Genomic DNA, 26,712 nt, shown 5'->3' on the forward strand with positions numbered 1-26,712 from the left:
CTGCCCACACTCTCACCTGGCTTGTTTGTTGTCTACACACAGGTATTATGAAGACAGCTGGCTGGAGTTGCAGGTGAGGGGAGGATGCATCCATGGCTCAAGGGTATGACCTGCTTGGGTTATCCAGTATTCCCACACTTGGCCTTGTAAGCATGGCTCTTGTATGCACTTGACACAGGCTCCTCCCCAGGCTGGCCTGGGGCATCTCTTCTTCTTTCCCACATGGTTCTCTCAAGGCACAAATGTGAATAAGACAGGTGCACCCAGAGTCAATGCAGCTCCAAGGAGATGGAAGCTCAGATTTCCTTGGGACCTAATTTCACTGGAGGCCGGCTGATCAACATGGATGCCCAAACATGGTCTAGTCATTTCCAGGACCAGAGTGAGCTGATAACCCAGGTGGGGATCCACAAGCAATTGCTTCTTTCTGCAGCTGTCTTGGCTCTGACCTTAACCTACTTTTGCAAAAATGGGTCTGCAGTCCATCTGATTAAGCAGATGTGAGAGGAGATGGATCCTCCAGGCAGGGGAAGAGGAGGCTGGGGTCTGGCTGCTTCTCAATCTCTACAATTTACATCATATCCTAGCCAAGCCTAGGATGCTCCTATGCAGTCCAACCAGTGGAAGTGGTAGTGGCTGGTTCCTGGTTCTCCAGAAAGCTAGAACTTGGTGTGAGGGATGTAGAAGCCACCCAGAATCCTCTGAGTGCTTGGCTAAAGTGGGAGGGGAGACGGAAGGTATGTAGAAGATGGGTACAGAGATTTATAGCATGTACTCTGGAAGCAAAAGATGCTAATTTTTTTTTTTCCTTCTAAATGTTGAGAGAGTGCTTGGCTAATGGCTTCAGAACTTCCAGGAAGACTCTGGAGAGTTCTGGAATACTGATGGTCATTTGGACTCCGGCGTTTGTCCTCTGTTGTAAAGGGGCTCACAGAAAGCATTCTGCTTCTAAACCTACTATGGCCCCCACTCCTACACCCCACTGCAGGGAACACAAGGAAGACAAGCCCTGCATGCGGCGCTCATACCTCAATCCCCGATCCCATGCAGGCTCAGAGGATAAGATTCTCTCTTCTGCTCCTCCCAGCCTTCCCCAAGTCAGACTTAGACTCCTGTAGCCAGAGGGACCCTAGGGAGACCCCAAGTCCAAGATTTTCAATCTTAAAGACCCTTGCCCTCTACTGAGAGCATGACAATTTTATGCTGACTGAAGCCTGACTCCTGCTGTGGACAGATCTGGGCCTTTTTTCAATTTGCATCCCTACTGGCTTAAGGTTTTGTTGAACTTTGTATCTTGTGGTGTGTATTATGACTACAATAAAAAACATCAATTTCTGAATATAAAATTAAATTACGATAGTGGATATGTTTGTATGAGAGTTCATAAGCATGGAGTGAGGGGTTTGCCCTTGATCCTGAGGACAGTAGAGAATCATTTATGGAGCTCAGGATATGACCAGGCTCAGGGCTCAGTGATTTATGCACATCTAGCCAGTAATCCTCTCATCAAGTCTCTTGAGATAGATACTGACGGTCCCATTTTGCAGATAAGGAAACTGAGGCTTGGGAGGTTGAGCGACTTTCTCCAGGTGCCATAGGTCAGAAGGGCAAAGGCAGGATTAGAACTCATGACGATTTGACCTCAAAACCTACGTGTTTTCCAAGATTCCAGGTGGACTGGGGAGCTGTCACACCTTTGGGGTCTCTGTCTCAACATTATCAGGCTGGTGCAATATCCCTCGGGTCCCTTTCCAGATGTAACAGTTGGTTCAGGATTTCTCAGCAGGCCATCTCCTTTTTTAAAAACTTGAGAGGTAATTAACATATACTATTATATTAGTTTCAGGTATATAACATAATGATTCGATATTTGTATATATTGCAAAGTGATCTCCACAATTAGTCTAGTTAACATCTAGCACTATACATAGTTACAATTTTTTTTTTCTTGTCATGAGAACTTTTAGATCTGCTCTCTTGGTAACTTTCAGATATGCACTACAGTATTATTTACTATAGTCACATGCTGTACATTACACCCCCAGGACATTTATTTTACAACTGGCCATTTGTACCTTTTGGTCCCCTTCACCCACTTTGCTCACCCCACCCGCTACCTCAGGCAACCACCCATCTATCTGTCCTCTGTATCTAGGAGCTTGGGGTTGGTTTTTGTTTTGTTTTTTCAGATTCCACATGTAAGTGAGAATATATGGAATTTGTCTTTCTCTGTCTGTTATTTCACTTAGCATAATGCCCTTAAGTTCCATCCATGTTGTCACAAGTGGCAATATTTCCTTCTTTTTTATGGTGGAGTAATATTCGTATATATATCTATATCTATCTATCTATATATATATATATCACATTTTTTTATTCATCCGTTGATGAACACTTAGGTTGCTTCTATGTCTTGGCTATTGCAAATAAAGCTGCAATGAACATGGGGGTGCAAATATCTTTTTGAGTTTTCATTTTCATTTTCCTCAGATAAATACCCAGAAGTGAAATTGCTAGATGATATGGGAGCTCTATTTTTAATTTTGTGAGGAACCTCCACACTGTTTTCCATGGTGGCTACCCCAGTTTATCTCCTCACCCACAGTGCACCAGGGTTCTCAGTAAGGCATCGCCTCCACACCCAGTTGGGCCTGTCCATATCCTACCTGTCTATCTGCCCCTCCACCATGACACCTTCTCCAGACCACCTGTCCTTTCTGCGGTGCTCCGTCCCGTTTGTGCATCTTCCCTCATTGCCTTCTATTGTCATCCACTGTGCCGTTGCCCCAGTTGCCCTGGAACCATGTGGCCTTGGCTTGGGCTGGGCAACTTCCAACATAGGCCCCACCCTCAGGAAGTGCTCCAGGGTGGGGCTTGGCCAGAGAGGTGAGGAAAGGGGAGGCATGTGGTGGGGAGGAGAGCAATGCTCAGGGGTGGAACCAGCTTTGGCCAAGAAGGGGTGTCGGTCTGGGGCCAGCTGTCTTAATCCCTGAGATTGAAGGGGGAAGGAGGAAATCCCACGTGCACAAATGAATGTTACCAGATGCGAGGTGAAGTGACTGTGGGAGGTGAGTCAGAGGTAGGAGACAGGAGCATCCTTCCTGCTGGTGGGTGATGGAGGGGGCCCATATGCCCAAGACGGAAGCTGTGTGGACAATTGCACAGCGGGTGGCAATGCTTTCTTCCTAGTGGGGAAGCAGGCAGGCCCAGACCTCAGAGCCTCACAAACTGGCATCTGGTCTGTCAGTTTAAAGCCTGAGGGGTTTTACATTCCAGAGCAGGCCAGAGGGACACAGAAGTTGTCTGGTAAGTAGGGTTTTTAATAACTTCCCTCTTCCTCAGTTGCCATGACCAAGTCTCGGGCATCATCTCATCTCTTGCCTGTAAGACACGGGTCATCTGGGAGGGACCTGCTGCCAGGCGAGGCAGGCAGAGCAACAAGGTGCCGGGTAATGGGATGGTGGATACAGTGATGAATAACCCCAAGTGGTCCCCTTCCTCAAGACACTCACTAGCCACCTGTGTGACGGCAGCCTCTTAGTGTGTCTGAGCCATGGTTGTTCATCTATCTGTAAAATCAGGAAATGTATATCTATCCCAAGATGTCTGGAAGATGTCAAGCTCTTGGTGGGTACTTGAAGCAAGGTTAGATTTTTTTTTTGAAATTTTTATTGGAGTCTAGTTGATGTACAATGCTGTGTTAGTTTCAGGTGTACAGCAAAGTGAATCAGATATACATATATATATATATATATATATATATATATATACAAAACTACTTCTGTGTCCCTCTGGCCTGCTCTGGGACATGAAATCCCTCAGGCTTTTAAAAAGATAGGCTAGGGCTTCCCTGGTGGCGCAGTGGTTGAGAGTCCACCTGCCGATGCAGGGGACACGGGTTCGTGCCCCGGTCTGGGAAGATACCACATGCCGCGGAGTGGCTGGGCCTGTGAGCCATGGCCGCTGAGCCTGCGTGTCCGGAGCCTGTGCTCCGCAATGGGAGACGCCACAACAGTGAGAGGCCCGCATACCGCAAAAGAAATATAAATAAATAAAATAAAAAAATAAAAAGATAAGCTAGATGCCACTGTTTTGTGGGGCTCTGAGGTCCGGGCCTGCCTGCTTCTCCACTAGGAAGAAAGTGTTGCCGCCCACTGGGCAATGGATATACATATCCATTCTTTTTCAGAAACAAGGTTAGATTACCATGCGTTTTTGCCCAGGGCCTATGCTTAAGGTATGCTGGGCACAGCTATTTCTCCTAAGCGCCCTCCCTTCTTCCTCCGGACTCTACCTGATAAGAATCAGCTATTATGCATTTTTTTTTGTCTTTTACCAGTTTCTAAGTGCTTGCTGTCCTAAGTTCTTTACATCCATTATTTAATTGGATCTTTAAAACAACCCCCAATAGTATTATCCCTATTTTAGAGATTTGGAAACCAAGGCACAGACAAGTCAAGTAACTTTCCCAAAGTCACACAGCTCGTGAGTGAAAAGGTGGGACTTGAATTCAGGGCCCTTCGGTGTCGGTTAGGTTAATCTCAAAGACTGGGTTAATCTGCTGCATCTGGGTGCAGGACTGAGTGAGGAAGCAGCCTGACCACAGGCAGAACTTCAGTGGTTTTGGAGGGTCAAGGTTTCTTTCTGAGGAACTACACCCAAAAGTCAAAACAAGGACCTAGGTACAGGATATTGACTAAGAGAAACCACACACAAACACCACTTCGCTTAAATGGCTTTCACTTAATTTATTTCCATCAACAAGCTAGGCAGCAACTGTGGGCTGGCAAGAGGGTCTGGGGGGCACATGCTGTCTTGTCTAGGATGGACCAGTCTCCTCTCAAGGCCTTGGCCACCCCTCATTCTCAGCTCAGCCGGCACATCTGCTGCTGCCTGTGCTCCCCACTCGGAATCCTCGGTCCCGATCCGCACAAGGGGGTGGAGCCCCTGAATGGTCAGCGTGCAGTGGTGGCTACTAGTTCATTGCGCTCCACAGAGATCCAGGGAGCTGATGTCTCCCGTGACCTGGAGGGCCGGGCTTGGCACAACGAAAGGCAATGCTGATGTAAAATGTGATGGTTAAATATATGGGGCAAAAGCACAGCATTGTTACCGAGGGATTGGGTGTCACCTCCCTTGCAAAGGACTAACCTGAAGATCAGAGGGGCTAATCCTTGCTTGAGGTCACAGATGAAGAAAGTAGCACCAAGACTTAAATCTCAGTGTCCCCAACTCCTTGTCTCTCCCAGCTGGGGTTGGATTCTGAAATTCTTGACTCCAGAATGGGCTGAAGACATGAATGCTTTGAAATGCATGGCTTTCCCTGCAAAGAATACGGCTTTACTGATTTTTTTTGTGTATAGGAGCTGTAGGTATCATCCTCCAGAATGCAGGTTGGTGGAAGCAGGGGCTTTGTTCCTACACATAGGACTGTTGCCGGTACATGCCGGGTGCTCAGTCCCCACAGGCCCACTGAAATGAGTCAGGCAACTTTGTCATTTCCAATCAATACATTGTCTACTTAACCCAGGATTTCCAAACTGGCATTGCCATAACTTGGGGCCTCGGGAAAAACTCTTGTTACACAGAACACTTTCTAACGAGGGGTGTTGTGAACAGGAAACTTGGGAACAGAAGCTAGTAGGAGGTAGAAAAGTCAAGACAGAAGTAAAACAAAATGTAGAGAGGAAGGGGAAACCGGCAAGAACTCAGCTTTCAAAAGATCTGTTTGTATGTTCATTTATTTATATTACACACCTCCTTTTCTGGAAAGCATTTAAGAGGACTAAACTGTCCAGGAGATGCAGCAAAAAGGTGTGCACTGTGGTAGGGGGGTATCCACAGATCCAAACCCTCTGCCTTTTATTAGGGCTGTGACTTTAGGCCAGTTACTTAACCAGCCTGATGCTCCATTTTCCCAGCTAGAACATAGGGGTTGTTACAGATTAGACACAAGTATATAAAGTGCCCATCAGGGTGGTTTCCTGGCTCACAGTAGACCTCAAGTGACTGGAATCTATGAATACTGTTATTTTACCAAAAAGGAGGAGAGAGAAGCATCCTTTCTGTCATCACCCTCATCACCTCCACCCTTATCATCATGACCATCCTCAGCATCATTGTCACAAATACCTATTGAGTGTTCACTATGGTTTGGATGCTAAATGCTTTACATGCATTAACTCATTTAATCCTCACGACCTCACATGTAGGGACATGAGGAAAGAGACACAGAGAGAGGTTAAGTGATCTAAGACACATACCGAGGACGTGGCATCAGTTTAAGTAGGGTGACGGCTCTTGCTAGCATCAGGCTATGTGCATAACCTGAGATGCCCCAGGATGTAACCAGACCAGTAGTCTTTCTAATGCCCAGTGACATACAGAATGCATGTGAAAAAATTCTAACTGCAAAGCAATATTCAAACATTACATTGACAGCTTGGATAAAATATAGCATCAGCAAGCACCCTAGACTTCAGACTAACACTAGCCCCTTCCTCTCCCTGGTTGCTGAACAATGGGGCACAGAGGAACCCCACTGATTTCCAGTTCACTCCTTGTAGCCCATCATTCAATGTCCTCAGGCGGGCCAGTCATCTTGTCCCAAAAACCACAGACGAGAGGCAACAAACTTACCACCCTTTGGCACTTCTACTATTGGAAATAAACACACAGCGGAAATCTCTGGTTAAAATGCATGCAATGTTCCTTTAAAATACACAGGCGCTTTCTAAGACAGGCATTTCACTTGGCAGTTGGACGTTCAAGCCTCCAAATTAAACAAGAGTCTTAGTGAATTGAGCCAATTCATCTGCTTGGTCCCAGTGTAAATGTATACGCCAGTGCGGCCGTGGGTGTCCGTGTGCAGCCAGGGAGTGTTTACATGGTGAGAGTCAAGCCTGGACAGTTAGGATTTGATCCCTCCTTCCTGCTTTTCCTCTGTTGCTCAGCAGAGTCTACTCTTCCCTGTTCAGAGGTGTAAATTCTCTGCACGGGGTGAGCTCGCAGCCTGGGGTTCTGGCCCCCAGCTGAGGAATCAATGTACCTCTTATGATGTCCCTTTCCTTTGAGGTTTTGGGCCATTGCAACAGGTGTGGACACCAGACCCTCATGAACTGAAGGAAGAGCAGACTTGAAAGCTCCTTCAAGCCAAGCACAGGACTGTCCTTTAGAAAGACAGTGGAGAGATTTGAAAGTGAAACTTTCAGTACGTGAACAAAATATTGTAGAGAATCTTTAAACATTCATCATGCTTCTAACCTTATTCCGTCTCCATTTTACAGATGAGGGAGCCAAGGCACAGAGAGGTTAAGCCACTTTTCTAGAGTTGCACAGGATGCAGTGGCAGATCTGGGATTCACACCTAGGGAGCCTGGCCCCAGAGCTCATGTTAAAATTGCTAAGTGTCCTGTCTGCGGCTTCACCATCTGGAGACGGCACAGTCAGGATTTCAGCTTGAAGGTGTCTGCTCTAAGGGCTGACTCTTTTACGGAATGACTGTGAACTTGGCCAAGTTAATTCATGTTCCTGGGTCTCAGTTTCCTCCTCTGTAAAATGGGGTGACACTATTCACGTGACACATCCTGCTGGATTGTGATAAGGAATAAATGATATAGAAAATGTGTGTCAAAGAGGTTTATGAAGATTATAAAGGGCAGTTAAGAATTATACATGGTTTTAGTGCTTTTTGATGTGCAGCGTGTTATAATCATGCTACTTAATCTTCACGCCAACTCTTTCATTCAAGTCTTATCAATCCCAACTCAAATATGAGGAAATTGATACTCAAAGAGGAAAAGTGACTTTCTTAAGGTCCAGGACATAAGCCAAGTTCTTCTGAATTCAAGCCTAAGACTCTTTTACATGATTCTTTTATCCTAAGAGTTCACAGGGTTTGGAGGCATGGACAGTGTCATATTCTTGTTATTTTATTTTATTTTATATCTCTCTGATCAGGTAGCATAGAGACTTGAACGTGGAAAGGATTTTGTTGGTTTGTTCTTGACTGAATGAAACATGACTGGATGGAGATGAGGCTTGATTCATCAGAAACTTGGGAAAATGCAAGTTCTGACTGAGTTTCTGATGAATCTAGAATCATCCTGTAACAAAGGCATTGAAAATATATCTAAAAGGTTCCAGTTTGGGCTTCCCTGGTGGCACAGTGGTTGAGAGTCTGCCTGCCGATGCAGGGGACGCGGGTTTGTGCCCCGGTCCGGGAGGATCCCACGTGCCGCGGAGCAGCTGGGCCCCTGAGCCATGGCCGCTGAGCCTGCAAGGCCGGAGCCTGTGCTCCACGACGAGAGAGGCCACAACAGTGAGAGGCCCGCGTACCGAAAAAAAAAAAGGTTCCAGTTCACTCTCTTTCTCTCAGGAAGAGAGGTGTGATACACATCAGTGAATCTTCACTGGTGGCCTAAGGATCATACAATGTCTCCTAGTCATGCAATTATGGAACTTTTAGAACCAGAATGCATCTTGGAAATCATCTGATCCAACTTTCTGCTCAGTGGATAGATTCCCCCCACCACTGTGAACCTCAGCTGGCAGCTGAAGACCCGGGCCAATCCATCCCTTTCTCTTACTTTTCAGAGTTGAAGTTAGATAATTTGGATTCAAATATCAAACCATCTGTAAGAAATGTAACATCAAGTTATGCCTCAGTTTCCTGATTGGTCAAAGCACACTTTGATAGCTTGCCTTTTTCACTAGCTACACACCTGGGAGATTGTCCCATATCAGTATAGAGAGAGCTGCATAACCCTTTCACACACACACACACACACACACACACAATAATTCAATCAGTCCCCCGTCGGTATAGTTTATTTCCTATTTTTTTGCCATTGCAAACATTCTCATGATAAATATCCTTGAACAGAAAAAAAAAAAAAAGCAGGACCTGCTTTACAGGTTGTGGTGACAAATAAATTAACTCCTATAAAGCACTTAGAACAGTGGCTGGCATATAATAAACACTCTACAAAGGCTAGCTCTGATTATTTTAACTTTGTTAACTGAATAATTGAAATTATTAGAAGGGGAAATTTTGGAATAACTGGAAGAGGAAATGAAGCGAGAAAACACGCAGCATGTTAAGGGAATGCATCAGGCATGATGTTTAGATGTGAGCAACAGTGTAAACCGGGTAGAAGTTTCTTTACACCTTACATTCAATAAGTTTAGAGGCAGGCAGTCCAGAGCACCCCTGGACTCCGTGGCAACAGGGATTCAGGCATCTTTAATCTGAATACTCCGTGATGCGTGGCTTCTCTAGAATATGTCATGGTCCCAGTTTGCTGCTGGGGCTCTAACCACAATAGCCACATTCCAGCCAGTGGGACAGAAAAAGGCTGGGGAGAGAGGTGGGGACAAAGGGTGTGACTTTGCTTTTAAAACCATTCCCAGCAAGTTGCACACACCACTTTAACTTCATTGGCCAGGACTGAGGTACCCAATCACACAACTGCAAGGAAGGCTGGGAAATGCAGTCTTTAATCTGGCAGCCAGGTGCCCCACAAAAAAAAATCACGCATCTAAGGACTGCAGAAGAAAGACAGAATAGGTATTGGGGGACAGTCAGTGATCATTGCCACAGGGAGTTTGTGGACTCTGGGGAAATGCTGTTCTGCAAGCTTTGCTTTGGTAACAGGGAGTCTTTGGGTTCAAGCTAAGAGTTTTGGATTCATGCCTCAAGGATTTTCATTAAAAGTACCTCCATACCCCCAAACCATTGCCTCTCTGAGTCACTGTCCAACAGGCCATTGCACAGGGTGGAGGCTCCCCACTTCCCAAAGTGGGTGTGTATGCTTCAGTCGTTGGCCCTTGGGTTGACTTTGCAAGGGTCTCAGACGTACCCATTAGGAGCTGAGTATCCTGGGTGGCTTGTGGAGTCAGTTCCTGTAACTTACATCGTCAAAGATGAGCTTGACTCAGTACTAAGCCCAGGTCAGACCTATGAACATTTGAGCTTCTTTTCTTCTAGAGAGAAAACCATCCCCGATAGAATCTCCTTGAGGAGATTCTACCATGTAACCATGTAATGTAGACCTTCTGGTTACTGGAAACATTGAGCAAACCCCATTCTCACTGACTGGGACCTGTCTGTGTTCATTGGAGCTCCTTCTCTTATTCTGCACCCGATCTTGCTTTCTCGTTCCAGTAAGTGATCCCTGTCTACAGTGGCTCCACATGCAGCAGGAATTTTGTCAGGATGCGCATTATTAATTTCTAGAAATCAAAGCAACCTTGGGAGCAGTGATTTCCCCTACGTGGAGGATAATCTCTCTCTTTTTCTCTCTCTGTCTCCCTCCTTCCCTCCTTCTTTCTATTTGCAAATGCCATGGAACGTGGGTCAGGGGTGTTGGCTGCCCTGTGACCCATTTCCTCAGTGGGACTCTCAGAGGGGACAGGATGTAATTTGGAAAGAATGATGGCCTCAGTCAGACCCACGAGAGGGTCTCCTGCGGTCACAATCTCCACTGAGGGGCTGCTTGGTTTTCGGAGGAACTGAGTGCATTTGTATGAGTGGAACTCCTCTCTGGGGCCAAATTGTGGAATAAGTGGAGTTGGCTTCAGCGCCCTCTAGCCCCACTTCATAAACCTCCTGCTTCCTCCTGGGTTCCCCGCGCTCAGAGTACTCTGCCCATCTTCCTTCCTCTCTGTTGTCTAAGAGTTTCCCATTCTCCTAAATGTTTCTTAACTACTCCATTCCTGACTTCTCCCCAAAGCACTTAGCATTTTAAGGGTACTGGACTAGAGATAGACGAAGGAGTCCTCGCTAAACATGTTGAATAACTGAACCAAACTTGGAGCAACGATGTGATTTTGAGGTAGTCAGACAAATGTTAGGAATTTAAAGAAATCATCAACATTTGCATCAAGAGTTTGGTGATTGGGCTTCCCTGGTGGTGCAGTGGTTGAGAATCTGCCTGCTAATGCAGGGGACACGGGTTCGAGCCCTGGTCTGGGAAGATCCCACATGCCGCGGAGCAACTAGGCCCGTGAGCCACAACTACTGAGCCTGTGAGTCTGGAGCCTGCACTCCGCAACAAGAGAGGCCGTGATGGTGAGAGGCCCGCGTACCATGATGAAGAGTGGCTCCCGCTTGCCACAACTAGAGAAAGCCCTCGCACAGAAACGAAGACCCAACACAGCCCCAAATAAATAAATAAATAAATAAATAAATAAATAAATAATAAGTAAAAAAAATTTACAAAAAAGAGTTTGGCCATTAACAACCTCCCCTCCCCTACCCTGCCAAGGTCATACAGATAGTAAATTGTGGAGGTGAGGTTCCAACCCCAATTCTCTGCTGATCACCATCCCAGGCCCCAAGGGGGATTTCAGAAAGGTCAACAGAGTGGCATTTGGGGGCAGGTGGGTCTTTCAGGGCAGGTCTTGCCCCTCCCTCACAGGTCAGCTCTCCTCCCTCTGGGGTGGGCTTGGGCTCGGGGAGTGGACCTCCAGGAGAAGCTAAATAAATGGGAATTGGGGTTTCCAATTCAACTCGAATCTAGCTGAGAGGACAGCTGACCAGGAATCACAGAACTGTGGAGGTGAACCGGTAGCAGGTTTTTGTAGGAGAAATTGGAAGGCGTCTGGGGCAACCTTTCCACCTCTTTCTTCTCCTCGACTCAACCTGAAAGTACGTCAAATAATGTGGTTTCAGCTCCGTTTAGCTTCTTTCAACCTGAAAGTCAAAGTTGCTCTCCAAAGGAGGGAAACCTGCATGAATGGAAACTGAAAGAAGTTAACTCAAAGCCCTGTGAACGGAAACTGATGAAATTCACACAGCTCCGGTTCATTTTTCTCTTCTCCCATCCACCCCAACACCCCCGATCATATTCATTCAGGGAACGAGTCCGATGTAGATGTTTTTCCAACTGCCAGGCTCAAAGCACCATCGACACACCAAGCTTATATTCTATAGTTACGATGGCTCAAGATGGCAAGGAATTATGCTTGCTTTATCTACCATTGGCTTTGCCATGCTCCACTCATCGGAAGGATCGTTCCTTTTAGGGTAGAAAGCCCTTTGCATAGAGGGCTGGGCAAGTTCCCGGGATACCCGGGCTATTGGAAGGAATGCCGCTTTCAGAGATGTCAAGAAAACGTCTGCTTTCCTTTCTGCCCTTTTTGAATGGTCTCTTCCCTCCCATGAAAAGATGGAAGCATCAGATCTACCCAAAGATGCTACTCAGAGGGCCTGACCCTGATGCAATGAAAGGCAGTAGCTGAGACCAGTCGGGCTCACCTAACGCTGGAATAACCAGTGGGTGACTGCGGAATGCGATTTGGAGGTTTCCATCCAGGGCTTGCCTCCAAAACATCTCTCCCGTAGCCCCCAATGCCCACCACCGTCAGGGTCCCCAAGGGGGTCATCAACTCTAGGAAGCACGTTGAATGTTGAAGGCCTGCTGACAGCATGAGCAACTCCCTGTCTCCTTTGGGCTACCTGGAGAGAAAAGAGTAATTTACTGGACAAAAAAAAAAAATGTGCCAAAGTAGAAATTCCTTCATCATTTGGGTGGGTTTCTTAACCACTTCTTGTATTTTACTTGAGTCTTCTGTCAACTCAGGAAGGAGCCTGAGGGGAGGAAGAGAACCAAATGGAATGGAAATGAATATTTAATTGTGTCTTTTGCAAAGAGGCTTCATGCATGCCATCTCAATTCATTTTCCCAGTGCGTGTTTACCAATGGCTGTTCTGAAACAGAGACGAGTCCAAGATCTAGGAAGGGACCGAGCTGGATTCAAACTCCCATCTCTCTGACTCCTTCCATAATTTCCATGCTTTCTTTCTAAATGAAGGGATTTTCAAGATTGCCTAGTACAATCTGCCCGCTTTATTGAGGAGCAAGCTGAGGCCACAAAGGCCTCACCTAAAATCATACAGTGAGCTGATGTCAAAGGAGGGGAAGAGGGCTTCCCTGGTGGCGCGGTGGTTGAGGGTCTGCCTGCCGATGCAGGGGACACGGGTTCGTGCCCCGGTCCGGGAAGATCCCACATACTGCGGAGCAGCTGGGCCCGTGAGCCATGGCTGCTGAGCCTGCGCGTCCAGAGCCTGTGCTCCACAATGGGAGAAGCCACAACAGTGAGAGGCCCGCGTACCGCAAAAAAAAAAAAAAAAAAAAAAAGGAGGGGAAGACCATCTTTCTGGGTTCCTAAACCATGATTTCTTTCAACTATTCCCCACGACTGAAATAAGAAGAGTCAAAAGGCCTTTTGCAAAGGCCAATGAAAAAATAATCAGGTTATGACTATGGGGTGGAGAGGGAAGTGATTTATATTTTAAACATTGTTGGAGGGAAATTATATATGAGCCTTCTTGCTGCAAGTTTTCATTATTATAAGCAGAATATTTCTTTCTGTTGCAAAAATGAACCTAGCATACTGAACACTGGAATTTGCTGTCAACAGATTCTCTACAGGTATGGATTAAAAATACCAAGGTCCCGGTGATTCTAATGTGTACCCAGAGGTGAAAACCACTGTGAAAACTCATTAAGAGTAATTGTATTAACTTCTTTGCCTTTAAACTCACCTTAAATGAAAGTGTTTTGAAATTAATTATCATAATTCAGCCTGTGAATTAAGATCCTACCTTTGTTGGGTGCCATCTGCAGAATTTCAGCAGACTGGCTAGATTGCAGAGGGGTAGATGTTTCTCCTTGGCTGTAACCCATGTTATACCTCATGCAGGCATAATTCAGAATGCATTACGGCGAGAGAAGGGCTTCTGCTTGTCGTACCCTTCTGACCCCGAGATGATATGATTTAACGTGTGTATATGTGGGTTATGTCAGACTCCCACATATTTTTAAACATACAATACAGATATCTGCATACTACCTAACTGAAATGATTATAGGTTTTTCTTTCTTTTTCAGAGTCAATGATTTTGAAGAAATGTGACAGTATTTCTGGGGGCAGATTTCCCACCTCTTCCACTGCCCCGGTGAAAATCTCACTCGGAACAATACATCTTCTGTGAAACACTCTGCACAGAAAGTTGTGGAAATAAATCTTCCCTCTCACCACTGGAGCTGAAGTCAAACCGAGTAGAGCACAGAGACTTTGGAAGGAATGACACTCCAAGGAAGAGGGAAAAGTGTCCTGAAAATGGAATAGGCTGGGGGAAGGCCCGGCAGAGAATTCCCTTCTGGCATCTGTGCTGTGGCACTGTAAGAGTGTGAGTTAAGGCAGAAAAGACTATAAAGATCCCCTTAATAAATATCAGGCTCTTACCTTTCATGCCCCTTTAGTGGAGTATCATAAAGGGGACCTTGGGACCTTGGGCTCTACTTGCCTTACACGGGGGAGAAAACCCACAGGCAAACTGGCCCAGACACATCTTATGGCTCCAACTCCTGGGGTAATCCCAGGCTGGGTCCGGGGTAACAGGCCCAGCAGGCTGGGGAGCCGGATCTTAAATGCGGGGGGGGGGCGGTGTCTCTGAGACACCTGCACACTCTCCAGTTGCTCACATTCATTTGGAGGAAGTCCCTTGTTCTCAACTGTTAGGGCTAGGAATCCAGTGGCATTGATCGATGTCCCTTGTGAATTAAGGGGCTGATAGACGTCCTTTATGAATTAAGATAAGATTGTAAATCACATTTCTTTTATTGAACGAATTTTATTTATTTATTTTTAAAAGGACCATTTATTTATTTATTTATTTTTGGCTGTGTTGGGTCTTCGTTGCTGCACGCGGGCTTTCTCTAGTTGCGTCAAGAGGGGGCTACTCTTCCTTGCCGTGCGCGGGCTTCTCATTGCGGTGGCTTCTCTTGTTGCAGAGCATGGGCTCTAGGCAAGTGGGCTTCAGTAGTTGCAGCACGTGGGCTCAGTAGTTGTGGCTCACGGGCTTAGTTGCTCCATGGCATGTGGGATCTTCCCGGACCAGGGATTGAACCCCTGTGCCCTGCATTGGCAGGCGGATTCTTAACCACTGCACCACCAGGGAAGTCCCTTGAGTGAATTTTAAAATCGTTTTCTTCATAGGGCCTGCCCTTATCACCCAATCCCCTTTACCGGGCTTTCTTTTCCCTTTGCTGTAGCACGTGTTACCACCTTTGCACACACATTTGTTTGCTTACTTATGATGTTTACCCTCTTTCCCTCCAAAAGTAAGCTCCTCGGGGCCAGGACCTTTGTTTTGTTCACAGATGTTCCCAAGCCTCGCATATGCCAATATTTTTGAACTCAAGAATGAATCAAAACCTTCATCTGTGACAGGCACTGTGCTAAGTGCTTTCACAGCGATTCCATCAAATCCTGAAAATACCCTTCAAGACAGGTTCTATTAATAACCCCACTTCATACCGAAGAAACCAAGGCTTAACCAATTCAACTGATTGCCAGAAGCTCTCCAAGCTGCCTGACAGGTTAGTCCCCACAGAGGTCACCGGCAAAGACGCTCCAGGCAGGCGGCTGCCCCCTGGCTGCCCATTCCCGCCTGCTCTGCGGTGAAGGCCTGGGCTTCCAGAAATTTCTTTGAAGGAGAAGCCCTGTTCTCTGCGGTTCTTGAGGCACTGCTGGCCTTGCTGTGGGTTCCTGCCACCTGACTTTCCAAACAGAGGCATTTGCTAATTTCCTGGGGAAGGCTCCAGGAAGGCTTGTCCTCGGGTAAAAGCTATTCCCAGTAGGTGAAAAAAAGGGAAGTTTTCAGACCACCACACACTTGGAGGTTTCACTTTCAGCGTTGTGTGGAGCTGACAAATAAACCTCTTCTGAGTTGGCGCTCCTTCCCCTCCAGCCCCACCCACTGCCTCTCTGCTTTTCCAGATTCATGCGAGTGTTTTGTTTAACTTTATCCCCTCCTGTGTGACTGTTGTTCTACCACAGATTAATGCGGGGCTTCTGGAGCCGAGAGGACTAGGCTGAGTTACAGGAACGAGCGACAAGCCGAAGGGAAACACTGCAGCTTGTGGCCGGTCCCGTCCCAGAGATACACCCGCACATCTGGACAAGAGATCATGTGACAGCTTGAAAAGCCAGAAACATATCCTGGATACCATAAAAAATAGTTCCGTTCAATTAAAAAGGCTTTAAATACTGGCTCAGCTGGTTTGGGGGTCTTTATGTCTCTCTCTCTCTTTTTTCATTGTTCTGGAATCCACTGTAGGATTTGTGATTGCGGAAGACTGTGAACCCATCAGACTGTGAATTTGTTTGCAAGTTTTTTGAAAGTTCAGCCAGCCCTTCTCTACTGTTGTAACTTTGGGCATGGCTTGTTGATTTGGGGATCGGGACTTGGTATCTTGGTAAAAAACAAAACAAAACAAAACAACACATTCGAATAAAAAAAGAAACTCTCCCCTTTCCCACTTGCCAAGCCCTCCCTCAGATGTCCCCAAGAAAACCATCAAAACCCTTGGCCAAATCCTGTCTCCTTTGACAATATTTAAGAAAGATCCTGTAGGGTATTAAGCTCTAAAATAGTATCGGTGAAGAGAAATGTCATAGTTCTCTTTGGATAGAATCCAGAACAGATTGGAAATAAAGAGATGAATGGATGAGAAACACCAAAGTATGGTCAAGACTTGATTCCTGCAACTTGGGAAAAAAATCTCTGTTTTCTTTTTCTTACGCAAATAAAACATTCTTGTGTTGCCCACTGGACATATCTTTCTCCCTGATTTACCAAGATTGCAGAAACCATGATTAAACAAGGCACCCATTCCAAAACCAAAAATCTGTTTTCTCAAACTATCGAAGAGTGAATGACTTTGAGAAGCGAGCATGTGATTAAAAGACAAAAAAGGAAAATCGTGCCTCATTTCTTTTTTAAGAATGGACAGCCAATCAGGCAGAATGGTCTCTGTTGGCATTTGCCTTATCTGCTGGTGATAATTCATCTTTTAATTTAGGAAAAAGTAGCCAAAGCAATATTGGTAAAATACCACCAGCTTTGGGTTTTCTAAAATATGTGAAATCATGTTATTTTCACCTATTCATTAGTTCAGTACTTCTCTTCCCACCACTGTACTGTCAGCTTCAGCCAGGACCTGGTCTGCCTTGTTCTCTATTGAGTCCTCAATGTTCAAAACAAGGTCTCACCAACACTGCTGCCTGGTTTCGAGCTGGGTGTCTCTGTTTGCCCCTCCAGATGCACTCTGTACCTTTTCTCACCTCATTCTGTGCCCCGGGGCTGACGCCTATGAACCATGTCCATGGGCTCTGTGATGGTTAAGTTTATGCTCCAACTTGACTGGGTCAAGGGATCCCCAGATAGCCGGTAAAGTATTGTTTCTCTGGGGTGTTTCAGACTGTGTTGCTAGAAGAGATTAGCATTTGATTTGATAGACCGAGTAACGTGGGTGGGCATAATCCAATTCATTGGGGGCCCAACTGTAACAAAAAGGCCAAGGAAGAGTGAATTCTCTTTCTCTCTTGTTGAGCTGGTATGTCCACCTCTTCCTGCCTTCAGGTATCAGAGATCCTGGTTCTTGGGCCTTTGGACTGAAGGATTTACACCGTGGCCCCCAGTTCTCTTATACCACTGAATTTCCTTGTTCTATAGCTGGCAGACAGCAGATTGTGGAACTTCTCAGCCTCCATAACCACATGAGCCAATGCCTATCATCAATCTCATACATGTCTGTATATATCCTATTGATTCTGTTTCTCTGGAGAACCCTGGTTGACACAGGCTCCCTGGCCCTCCAGCTTCCTTTTGGAAACCAGTGAAAGCACAGGGGATATCAGCATCGAGCTGGCTGAGTCTCTGGGCTGCAGCCACAAGCCCCTGTCAACCACAGGGATGGTAAAACCTCCCTCCTTCTACTCCCAGGATCCTGTACTATCCCTTGTAATAGTCTCTTCATTAAACTCAGAAGATGACTCCTTTTGAGTTTATCTGTTTCTACCATTATCTGTATTCTGCTGGGGTCCTGACTAAGGAAATTAAGATTTATTGAATGAACAAATGAATGAGGCTTCACTGTAGTGAGCCATACTTCTGGATAATTGCAACACGTTGGTTCCAGAGCCATTTCCTCCCAGGTTCAATTCTTTAGAAATGTAGTTGTCATCATTAGTTCAAGACTCCAAGGATGCGCCGGAGTTGTTTTTCTCCAGTAAAAACCCACAATCTGCTCCAACCCCTTACTGGTTTCTCTTGTGATCAACGATATGAACAAACAGCAGTTTGCAGCATTTAGAAAGATCCATTATTGAATCAACTACCTATTCATCCATTAATTAATTAATTAATTAATTCATCGTTCAAGAAAAATTTAATAAGCCCCCAGCACGTGCCATGCATCTGGGGATGGCGATTTTATTTCATCTTGCATGCCACCTGGTAGATTCATAGAGCATGGCATTGAAGTAAATTCTGAAGCAGTCTGAAATCAGTGGGAAAATGTGCCAAGATCAATTAGTAATGTCTGCCATGGATAGAGGAATGGAAGCACATACGATCAATATTTAGAAGACCAGTATTTGCCATCTGTGTGTTAATGAGTAAGCACACACACACAAAAAAGCAATATAAACCCTAGTAACAAGCTTATTTTTGCCTCCCGTTTTGCTGCCTCGTGTTAAAACTGCGTGCTTGCTCAAAGGCTTCTGATATACAATAACTACCTCTCCTCAGACGCACCCAAATTTTTATTTGATTGTACAAAGACATCATTGACCTGAAAGTGCCTATTTTCATTATTTACCTTCTGGATTGTATTTGCTGGGTTACAACACACAATTAAATGGAAAGTTTTTCTGTCTACTTTCCTGAAAGGGAAATCATGGACTGCCATGACCAGCCAGCCCCCAACCTTAGTTAAGATGAAGATTTGCTAGCAGGTTCTCATCACTTTTCGGTAAATTGTCACAACCATCACTCAGGAGTCAAAGGCATCCTTTACAATAGCTTTTCTCTCCAGACCGGTCTTCCTGGATTTTTTTAATAAGGAAAAACACATGAGGAAACTCACTCTCCTTAGCTTTTCATTCTCGATTAATCAATTTTGGTTCTATAGCCAGCTCAACTCATAAGACACTGGATTTGACCTACAGATTCCTTGAATTGAACTTCCTGTGTCCTGGGTACACATTCCTCTGGGGGCAAGTTTCCTGATTGCCCTGTTTGGCACCTAATTCTCTTTCTTGAACCCTGTTTCTTTAATACAAGCTAGCTCAGCAGCCCTGGGAAAACCACTTACCCTCTCTCTGGGCCTTCATCTGACAGGAGGGGGTTACATAATAAAAGCTAATAATTATTGAGCACTTACTTTGTGCCAGACTGTGTAATAGATATTTAAATATGTACATAGTTAGTACTAAATTATTACACTAAACATGTAATAGATGCTTCATATTGAGGATCAGCAACTCTTCCTATAAAGGACCATACAGCAAATATTTCCAGTTTTGCAGGCCATATGTTCTCTGCTGTGATTACTTAACTCTGCCACTGCAGTGTGAAAACAGCCACAAACAATGTGTAAGCAAATGAGTGTCATTATATTCCAGTAAAACTTTATTTACAAAAACAGCCAGGAGGCTCAGCGTGGCTCAACTTTACTACCCTGGCTTGATAAGAATTTTCCCATTTAATTTTTGTAACAAGCCCATAAGATAGGTACTAGTTAACTAGATAGATTAAGTCACTTTTCTGAGGTCACTAAGACAGGAAGATCCAGGATGCAGACCCAGACTAGTGGCCCCATGTTTAAACCACCCTTCTGAGTTTCTAAAAGCACCAAACATGGACCCACGCCCTGCACAGGTGCCTCCTGGGGCCCTCAGCATCCCAGCCTGAGTCCTATCAACTCTCTCCTATCCCCCTTAACCTCTCTCAAAAAGGTCACCCTTCTCAGGCATTCATTTCCTCTTAACTCACTGTCTGTCCTCAGCACAGAGTTTGGCATCAACCCCAGAAAGTCCTAAATCCTCTTACATTCTGAATATTAAGTCCTCTGCCAGACTGGGGTTTCTCTCAGTCTACATACAATTGGAATGAAATCACCAGATGAAACCAAAGAGCTCACATTTGAACAATGCCTGTTCATTGAATATGTTGACTATCTCGTGGTTTTGAGTTTGAACCTGTAGTTCCACTGTCAATTTGCCATGTGACCCCCGGTGTATCATAATCTCTTGGTTTCTTATCTATTGAGGGGTGATTTAAAAAAAAAACAACCCGTAAGTTTGTGGTGAACACTTGCCAATAGAAGCATTATGCAGCCATGGAGATATGGCATGCAGTGATGCCAAGCCAGACCTTATTTCTTTTTCCTTCCTTATTTCCGTGTTCTGAGGGATGGCTGTAAAAGTATTTCACTCACTGCCAGTTAGTGGTCTGTGCTTGTGTCCAGTGGTGCTTCTGTCCCAGGCGGGTGAACATGAGTGGTAGGAGCATCACTTTCAAGCTTTGGTTCCTGTCATCTATGTTGGGTTACACTCCAGCCACGGGTGGACCCATGGATCCACCCACTCACTGGGTCAATATTTATTGTGTGCCAGCTCTGTGCCAGACACAACACAGCCTGGGAATATGGTGGTAGACAACACAGACTAGATTCCTAGAGTCTAGCTAGACCCACAGACACTCAACCACTCCTTAACCAGGGTTGTAATGATATGCATGATAAGTTCTGTGAAGCAAGCTGGTGCCATGAGCACTTAGGACAAAGAAGGACTCCAAACTGAGGTGAGGAGAGTCCCGGGAAATACTGCCTAGGACATGGCTTCCTCCTCCTCCTGGCTGCTGACCCTGCTGTGTAAAGGACCCGAGGACAGAAGAAGCTTGGTGTTTTGAGGAAATGAGGCCAGGTGCTAGGGGCCTTTGGGGTAGGAGGTGAGGCCAGAGAGGTAGGCAGAGGCCAGAGCGGGCAGTGCCTTGTAGGTCATGGGAGGGAGTATTGACTTTATCCCAGAGATAATAGAAAACTATTAATAGTTTTAAAAGATGATGAATAGGGAGTAACATGACCGTGGAAGGGCTAAGAATGTATAAGCTCAAAAGGGTATTGATTGATCTTAAAGCTTTTGAGGTAAAAATGTGACACCAACGAACTTTCTCAACCTTCTTTCCCTGTATTTCTTTCTATTCTCCTTCTCTTCTCTCAAACAGATGGGTCTTCTTTATGTTCCTTGAATCCCCACTACACTGCCACACCCTGCTCCTCACTGGAAGGTTCTCTCTACTTCTAGGTGCTCATCTAAGCCCTGCCATCCTTCAGAACCAGTTCACGTCTCACCTCCTCCATGAAGCCTTCTTGGGTGGCCCTTCAACAAATTCCAAACTATAGTCAGTACTGTAAACAAATAAGAAGGAGAAAGACTAATCTCTCACTTCAGTCTTTCCCTCTGAAGTCCTTTCCAAAAGTCCCAGTTTCCGGCTTTCTCTCCAAACCAACTTGTATTTTCTCTCACCGGGAAATTGTCTGCTGGCCATGAAACACTACCTGGCTCATCCAAATCCTACTCAGCCTTCAAGATGGACCTCAGAATCACTCCTCACAGAATCACTCCTTCACCACTCCTGTGGGAAGAGACTTTGATCCATCCCTCCTCTCGAGTACTATCTACTTACTGATTAATGTCAGTTAAGAAGACAAAATGAAACAAAGCAAACAAATCCTTGTTTGCACATCTCTCTTGTTCCCTTGCTTGACATAAGAATCTTGAAGTGTGGGAACCATGCTCTGTGACTCTTCCTACAGTTCTCTTCACTGACACAGCATCCTGTAGATGCTCAATAAATACATGTTTCTTGATATTTCTTGGTCTGTGGTCACATACTCATTTGTATGTCTGGCTTTGTGGAAGATGAGAGGCTTCTAACCTTGCCCCTTAAAGTCCTTCTCCATCGCTGTTGTCAGAGTGACAATCCTAAAACTTACTTTTGTATCATTTCCCTCCCTTGAGCCATCATCTGGGCTCCTCATTAACCATGTACTAAAATCTAGACTCCTTGAAGAGTGCCTCCCCACACTTTTACTGTGTTTTAACTTTCTACTGATGTGTAACAAGTTACCATGAACTTAGCAACTTGAAACAACTCATATTTATTATATGGGAGCCTGGGCCTGACTTAGTTCAGTTCTCTGCTTCAGAGCCTCAACCAAGTTGCAGTCAAGCTATCAGCTATAGCTGTGGTCTCATCAGAGGCTCAAATGGGGAAGAATTCACTTCTAAATTCACTCTGATTGTTAGCAGAATTTATTTCCTTATGGTGGCAGGAGTGAAGTCTCCTTTGGCTATTAGGAACCTCCTACAGTCTCTTGACATGTGAGCTTCCACTTACTTAAAGAGCACTTGCTTTCTCACAGCTGACAAGGGAAGGAAAAACTCCAGGGCGAGTTTTCCAGGAGTCTTATGTAATGGACTAGAATCAATACCGTCACTTTTGCCATATTTTATTAGTTAGAAGTAAGTCATAGGACCTTTCCATTTCCAAAGGGAGAGGATTATACAAGAGTGTGAACAATAGGAGGTGGGGATCTAGGGTCTGTCTGCCACAGACTGTAGCTCCCTCTACTGCTTCTGAAAAGTGGACTCCAGCAATGCCAGATGTTTCTACTTCTGAAAAACATACCACCTCCTTTTACATTTCCAGGAAATTATATATGCATTTGTATCTGACTGCAGTGTCTTCTATCTTAGAAGTGATATTTCTGTTCTCTGGACCCATATCTGTGGTCATGCTCATCAGGCAAGTGGTACCTTACTTGTATATCTCTGCTGTATTAGACTCTAATTTCTTGAAGATTGGGGAATATGTGTTCTTCATTTCTTTATTTCCAGTGCTCACATCTAACATAAACCTGGAGCAGAAGTGATGTATGCCACAGCTGCACAAAATGTGTAAAAGTGGTTTACTTAATGGGAAAAGAGCATTGATCTAAAATGGAGGTTGGCAACCTTTTCACTCTCATACTCCATAAATAAATTTTGAAAAGTTATTTGCCCTTCCCGTCAGATGTTTTTGAGTTATCTATAATTAGTCAGCTTCCTTTTTTATTTTATGTTTTTAAATTTTTATTTTATAATTGAAGTATAGTTGATTCACAATGTGTTAGTTTCAGGTGTACAGCAGAGTGATTCAGTTATACATATACATATATCTATTCCTTTTCAGACTCTTTTCTGATATAGGTTATCACAGAATACTGAGTAGACTTCTCTGTGCTATACAGTAGGTCCTTGTTGATTATCTATTTTTTATATATATACAATTATATATATATATATTATATATGGTAGTGTGCATATGTTAATCCCATCCTCCTAATTTATCCCCCCCCCATCTTTCCCCTTTGGTAACCACAAGTCTGTTCTCTAAGGCTGTGAGTCTGTTTCTGTTTTGTAAATAAGTTCTTTTGTATAATTTTTTAGATTCCACATATAAGTGATGTTATATGATATTTGTCTTTCTCTGTCTGACTTACTTCACGTAGTATGATGATCTCTAAGTCCATCCATGTTCCTGTAAATGACGTTATTTCATTCTTTTTTATGGCTGAGTAATATTCCATTGTATATATGTACCACATCTTCTTTATTCATTCATGTCGATGGACATTTAAGTTGCTTCCATGTCTTGGCTATTGTAAGTAGTGCTGCGACGAACATAGGGGTGCATGTATCTTTTAGAATTATGTTTTTCTCTGGTTATATACCCAAGAGTGGGATTGCTGGGTCATATTGTAGCTCTATTTAGTCAGCTTTTATTAGGTTATGATGCTATAACAAATGCACACAAATCTTATTGGCTTATTGTAACAAGGTCTTATTTCTGGCTTACCTGATATGTTGGCTGCAGGCTGTTTATGGATCTGTTCCATATGTCTTCTCCTTCCAGGATCCAGGCTAAAGCAGCACCTGCTGTTTGGAACATGACATGCTTGTGGCAGAGGGAAAAAAAAGAGCTCTGGCAGAACCATGTGGTGACATTTAAAGCTGCTGTGCAGCTATGGCATACATCATTTCTGCTCACATTCCATGGGTCAAAGCAGGTCATAGGGCAGAGCCTGACCCAAGTATATTCCTTTTATAAGAATGGGGCAGCAAACAATTGGAAACAAAAATACAATCTATCACACCGTCTAAAATTTTTTAGTAAGTTTAATAGTTGCAAATGTTATAATTTCTGGCATATTGCATATGTGCTTTACATATATTTTGTCATAACCTTAGAAACTCATTCAGTTTGAGAACATTTCCACTCACATAAAACCCCCTTGGCAAAGGTGGTTCGCATGTTCAAATAAATCAGTCGGATCAGCCTTGTCTTTTGTCAGGAAAAAAAATCTAACTTAAAATTTTAATTCACATATACTTGTTGATATGTTCCTATGGCAATTATTTATTTCTAATTTGTAGATAGGTAGATAGTCCCACAGTTAAAGTCACAGAGTCCTGCCATTAATTGGTTTCCTGGAAGAAAAAAGGTTCTGCCCTTTTAATAATTCTTACTAAAGTCCTCATTGCTTTGCTGCCAAGGAGTTCCTTTCGGAACAATGCATTATCAAATTGCTCCTTGTTTGGTGTCCCAGAGATTTTTACTCACCAAAGTCATACCCCAAAGCAAGACTTGGATGGGCAAGAAATATACCATATTTTGTCAAGTAAGAAAATGGTGACCTTGAAAGGGGAAGTGAAAGCAGATGCCACAGACTGGTGGTGCTGATCTAAGAGAATTTATGGAAGTTTAGGGTCTGGAAAAGTATTCTCTTCCATTATTCTTTTTTTAAAAAAATTATTTATTTTATTTATTTATTTTTGGCTGTGTTGGGTCTTCGTTGTGGCGCATGGGCTTTCTCTAGTCGCAGTGAGAGGGGGCTACTCTTCGTTGCAGTGTGCGGGCTTCTCACTGCAGTGGCTTCTCTCGTTGTGGAGCACGGACTCTAGGTGCGCAGGCTTCAGTAGGTGCAGCACGCAGGCTCGGTAGTTGTGACGCACGAGCTTAATTGCTCCGCGGCATGTGGGATCTTCCCAGACCAGGGCTCGAACCCGTGTCCCCTGCATCAGCAGGCAGATTCTCAACAACTGCGCCAACAGGGAAGCCCCCTCTTGCATTTTTCTTGCCTGAAAGAAAACCTTTGGACCTCGTAGGGGTACACACACCCAGTTTGAGGATTATTTCCATAAAATATAAGATGCTATAGACATAGGTGAAGGTAAAATGAATGGAAAGACCTCAATGAAAAAAAGAACCAGAATGAAAAAAGTGGAGTAAAAGGCTCAAATCATATAGAAAATGTGTGAAAGTTGAGAAATAAAAACTTTCCTTGGCTGAAGCTGGCTAGGGAGATGACACAAGTCTTCCCCTTCCAGGAGAGAAGGAGAAATCAGTGATGGGGTTGGAGAAGGAGGGAGAGTTTGGGGGTGGATCCTGGAGTGAGGGGTAAGCCTAAGAGAAAAGGGTCCTGGACACCAGCCCATGAAGGATGACTACGTTGGTGCCAGTTTGAGGAAACATCACGTACGTGGTCTCTTGAGTTGATTTCAGAGGAAGTTTCAGGAATCATTGATTTCATCTGCTCGTCACCAGCATGATTAATACATGTTTCAGGACACACACACACACACACACACACTCTCTCTTATTAATGAAGCCCGTATGCCTTATACAAGAAACAGATCACAAAGCTCTGGAAATACTTTCCAGGACATTTCCTGTCCCTGCCCACACCCCTCCATCACCCACAACCCACCACTACTTTTCCTTCCTTTCTTCACCTTCTCTTACTCTTTCTTCTCCTTTGCTTGTTTTCTTCCCGTTTCCTGTTGTTCCCTTTTGTCTTCATACTCATCCCCAAAGGCTTAACCCTGCCTCAGTTTTTTAGTCAGCAATTGACACTGATTTAGAAAAACAAATGAACATTCTCTGCACCTCGTCTCAGCAAAGCTCAGGAATATTTTAGGTTTGGAAGAGTCTCTTTGCTGGAAAAATGAATCAAGAAGGTGATAAGATATTGTTGAAAGTCTCTAGCCAGGTATGATGTGGCACAGCATGCAAGGGCTTACTTAGGACCATATCTGTATTTATTACTAAAAATTACGAGTTTGTATAGAATTGTAAGATGTCAGGAAGTGACAGAAACTTAGAGATTATCTAATTCAAAGTGTTCATTTTACAAAAGAGGAAACTGAGGTCAGAGAGGGGAAAAGATTTGCCCAAAGTCACATAGGACTGGCAACTTTCCACCTTATATAGTCCATTGTCTGTGGGGAAAGCTGGGACCCAAGTGTCAAAAGTCCAGGGGCATCCATTTATTAACATGCAGAGGTAAGCAAGTCCACAAACATGTATGTAGTAGTTATAGCAAATATAGTAGACATAGTGGGCACTCACTCTCTGCTCTTTACCTCCTTTCTGATTGAATATATTTAGCTCTTATTTATCTAAGAGTGGGATACCTATGGTGCGTCAGTGAGTTATTTGCCTATTTGTAGCCATGTAGTTATATTTTAGGTCCAGCTGGAAGGGAATTGGGGCTGCACACAGACAGAGTTATATATCTGGGGCATGTATCTCTGATTGAAGTCTTAAGCAAAAATATGCCTGATAGTGAGGTCGTCCAACATTATCTATTCTCCTAGGAAGCATTTGGCTGGGAATTAGGAGAACTGGATTCTAATCCCACCCTGCCACTGGGTTTTCTCTGAATGGACTTGGGAAAGTCCCTTCCCCTCTGTGAGACTCCATGTCAGCATCTTTAAAGTGCAAATAACACCTCAGAGAGTAGCGAGAAG

This window comes from Mesoplodon bidens (genome assembly GCF_964165515.1).
Source record: "Mesoplodon bidens genome assembly, chromosome: 10".
NCBI lineage: Eukaryota > Metazoa > Chordata > Mammalia > Artiodactyla > Ziphiidae > Mesoplodon > Mesoplodon bidens.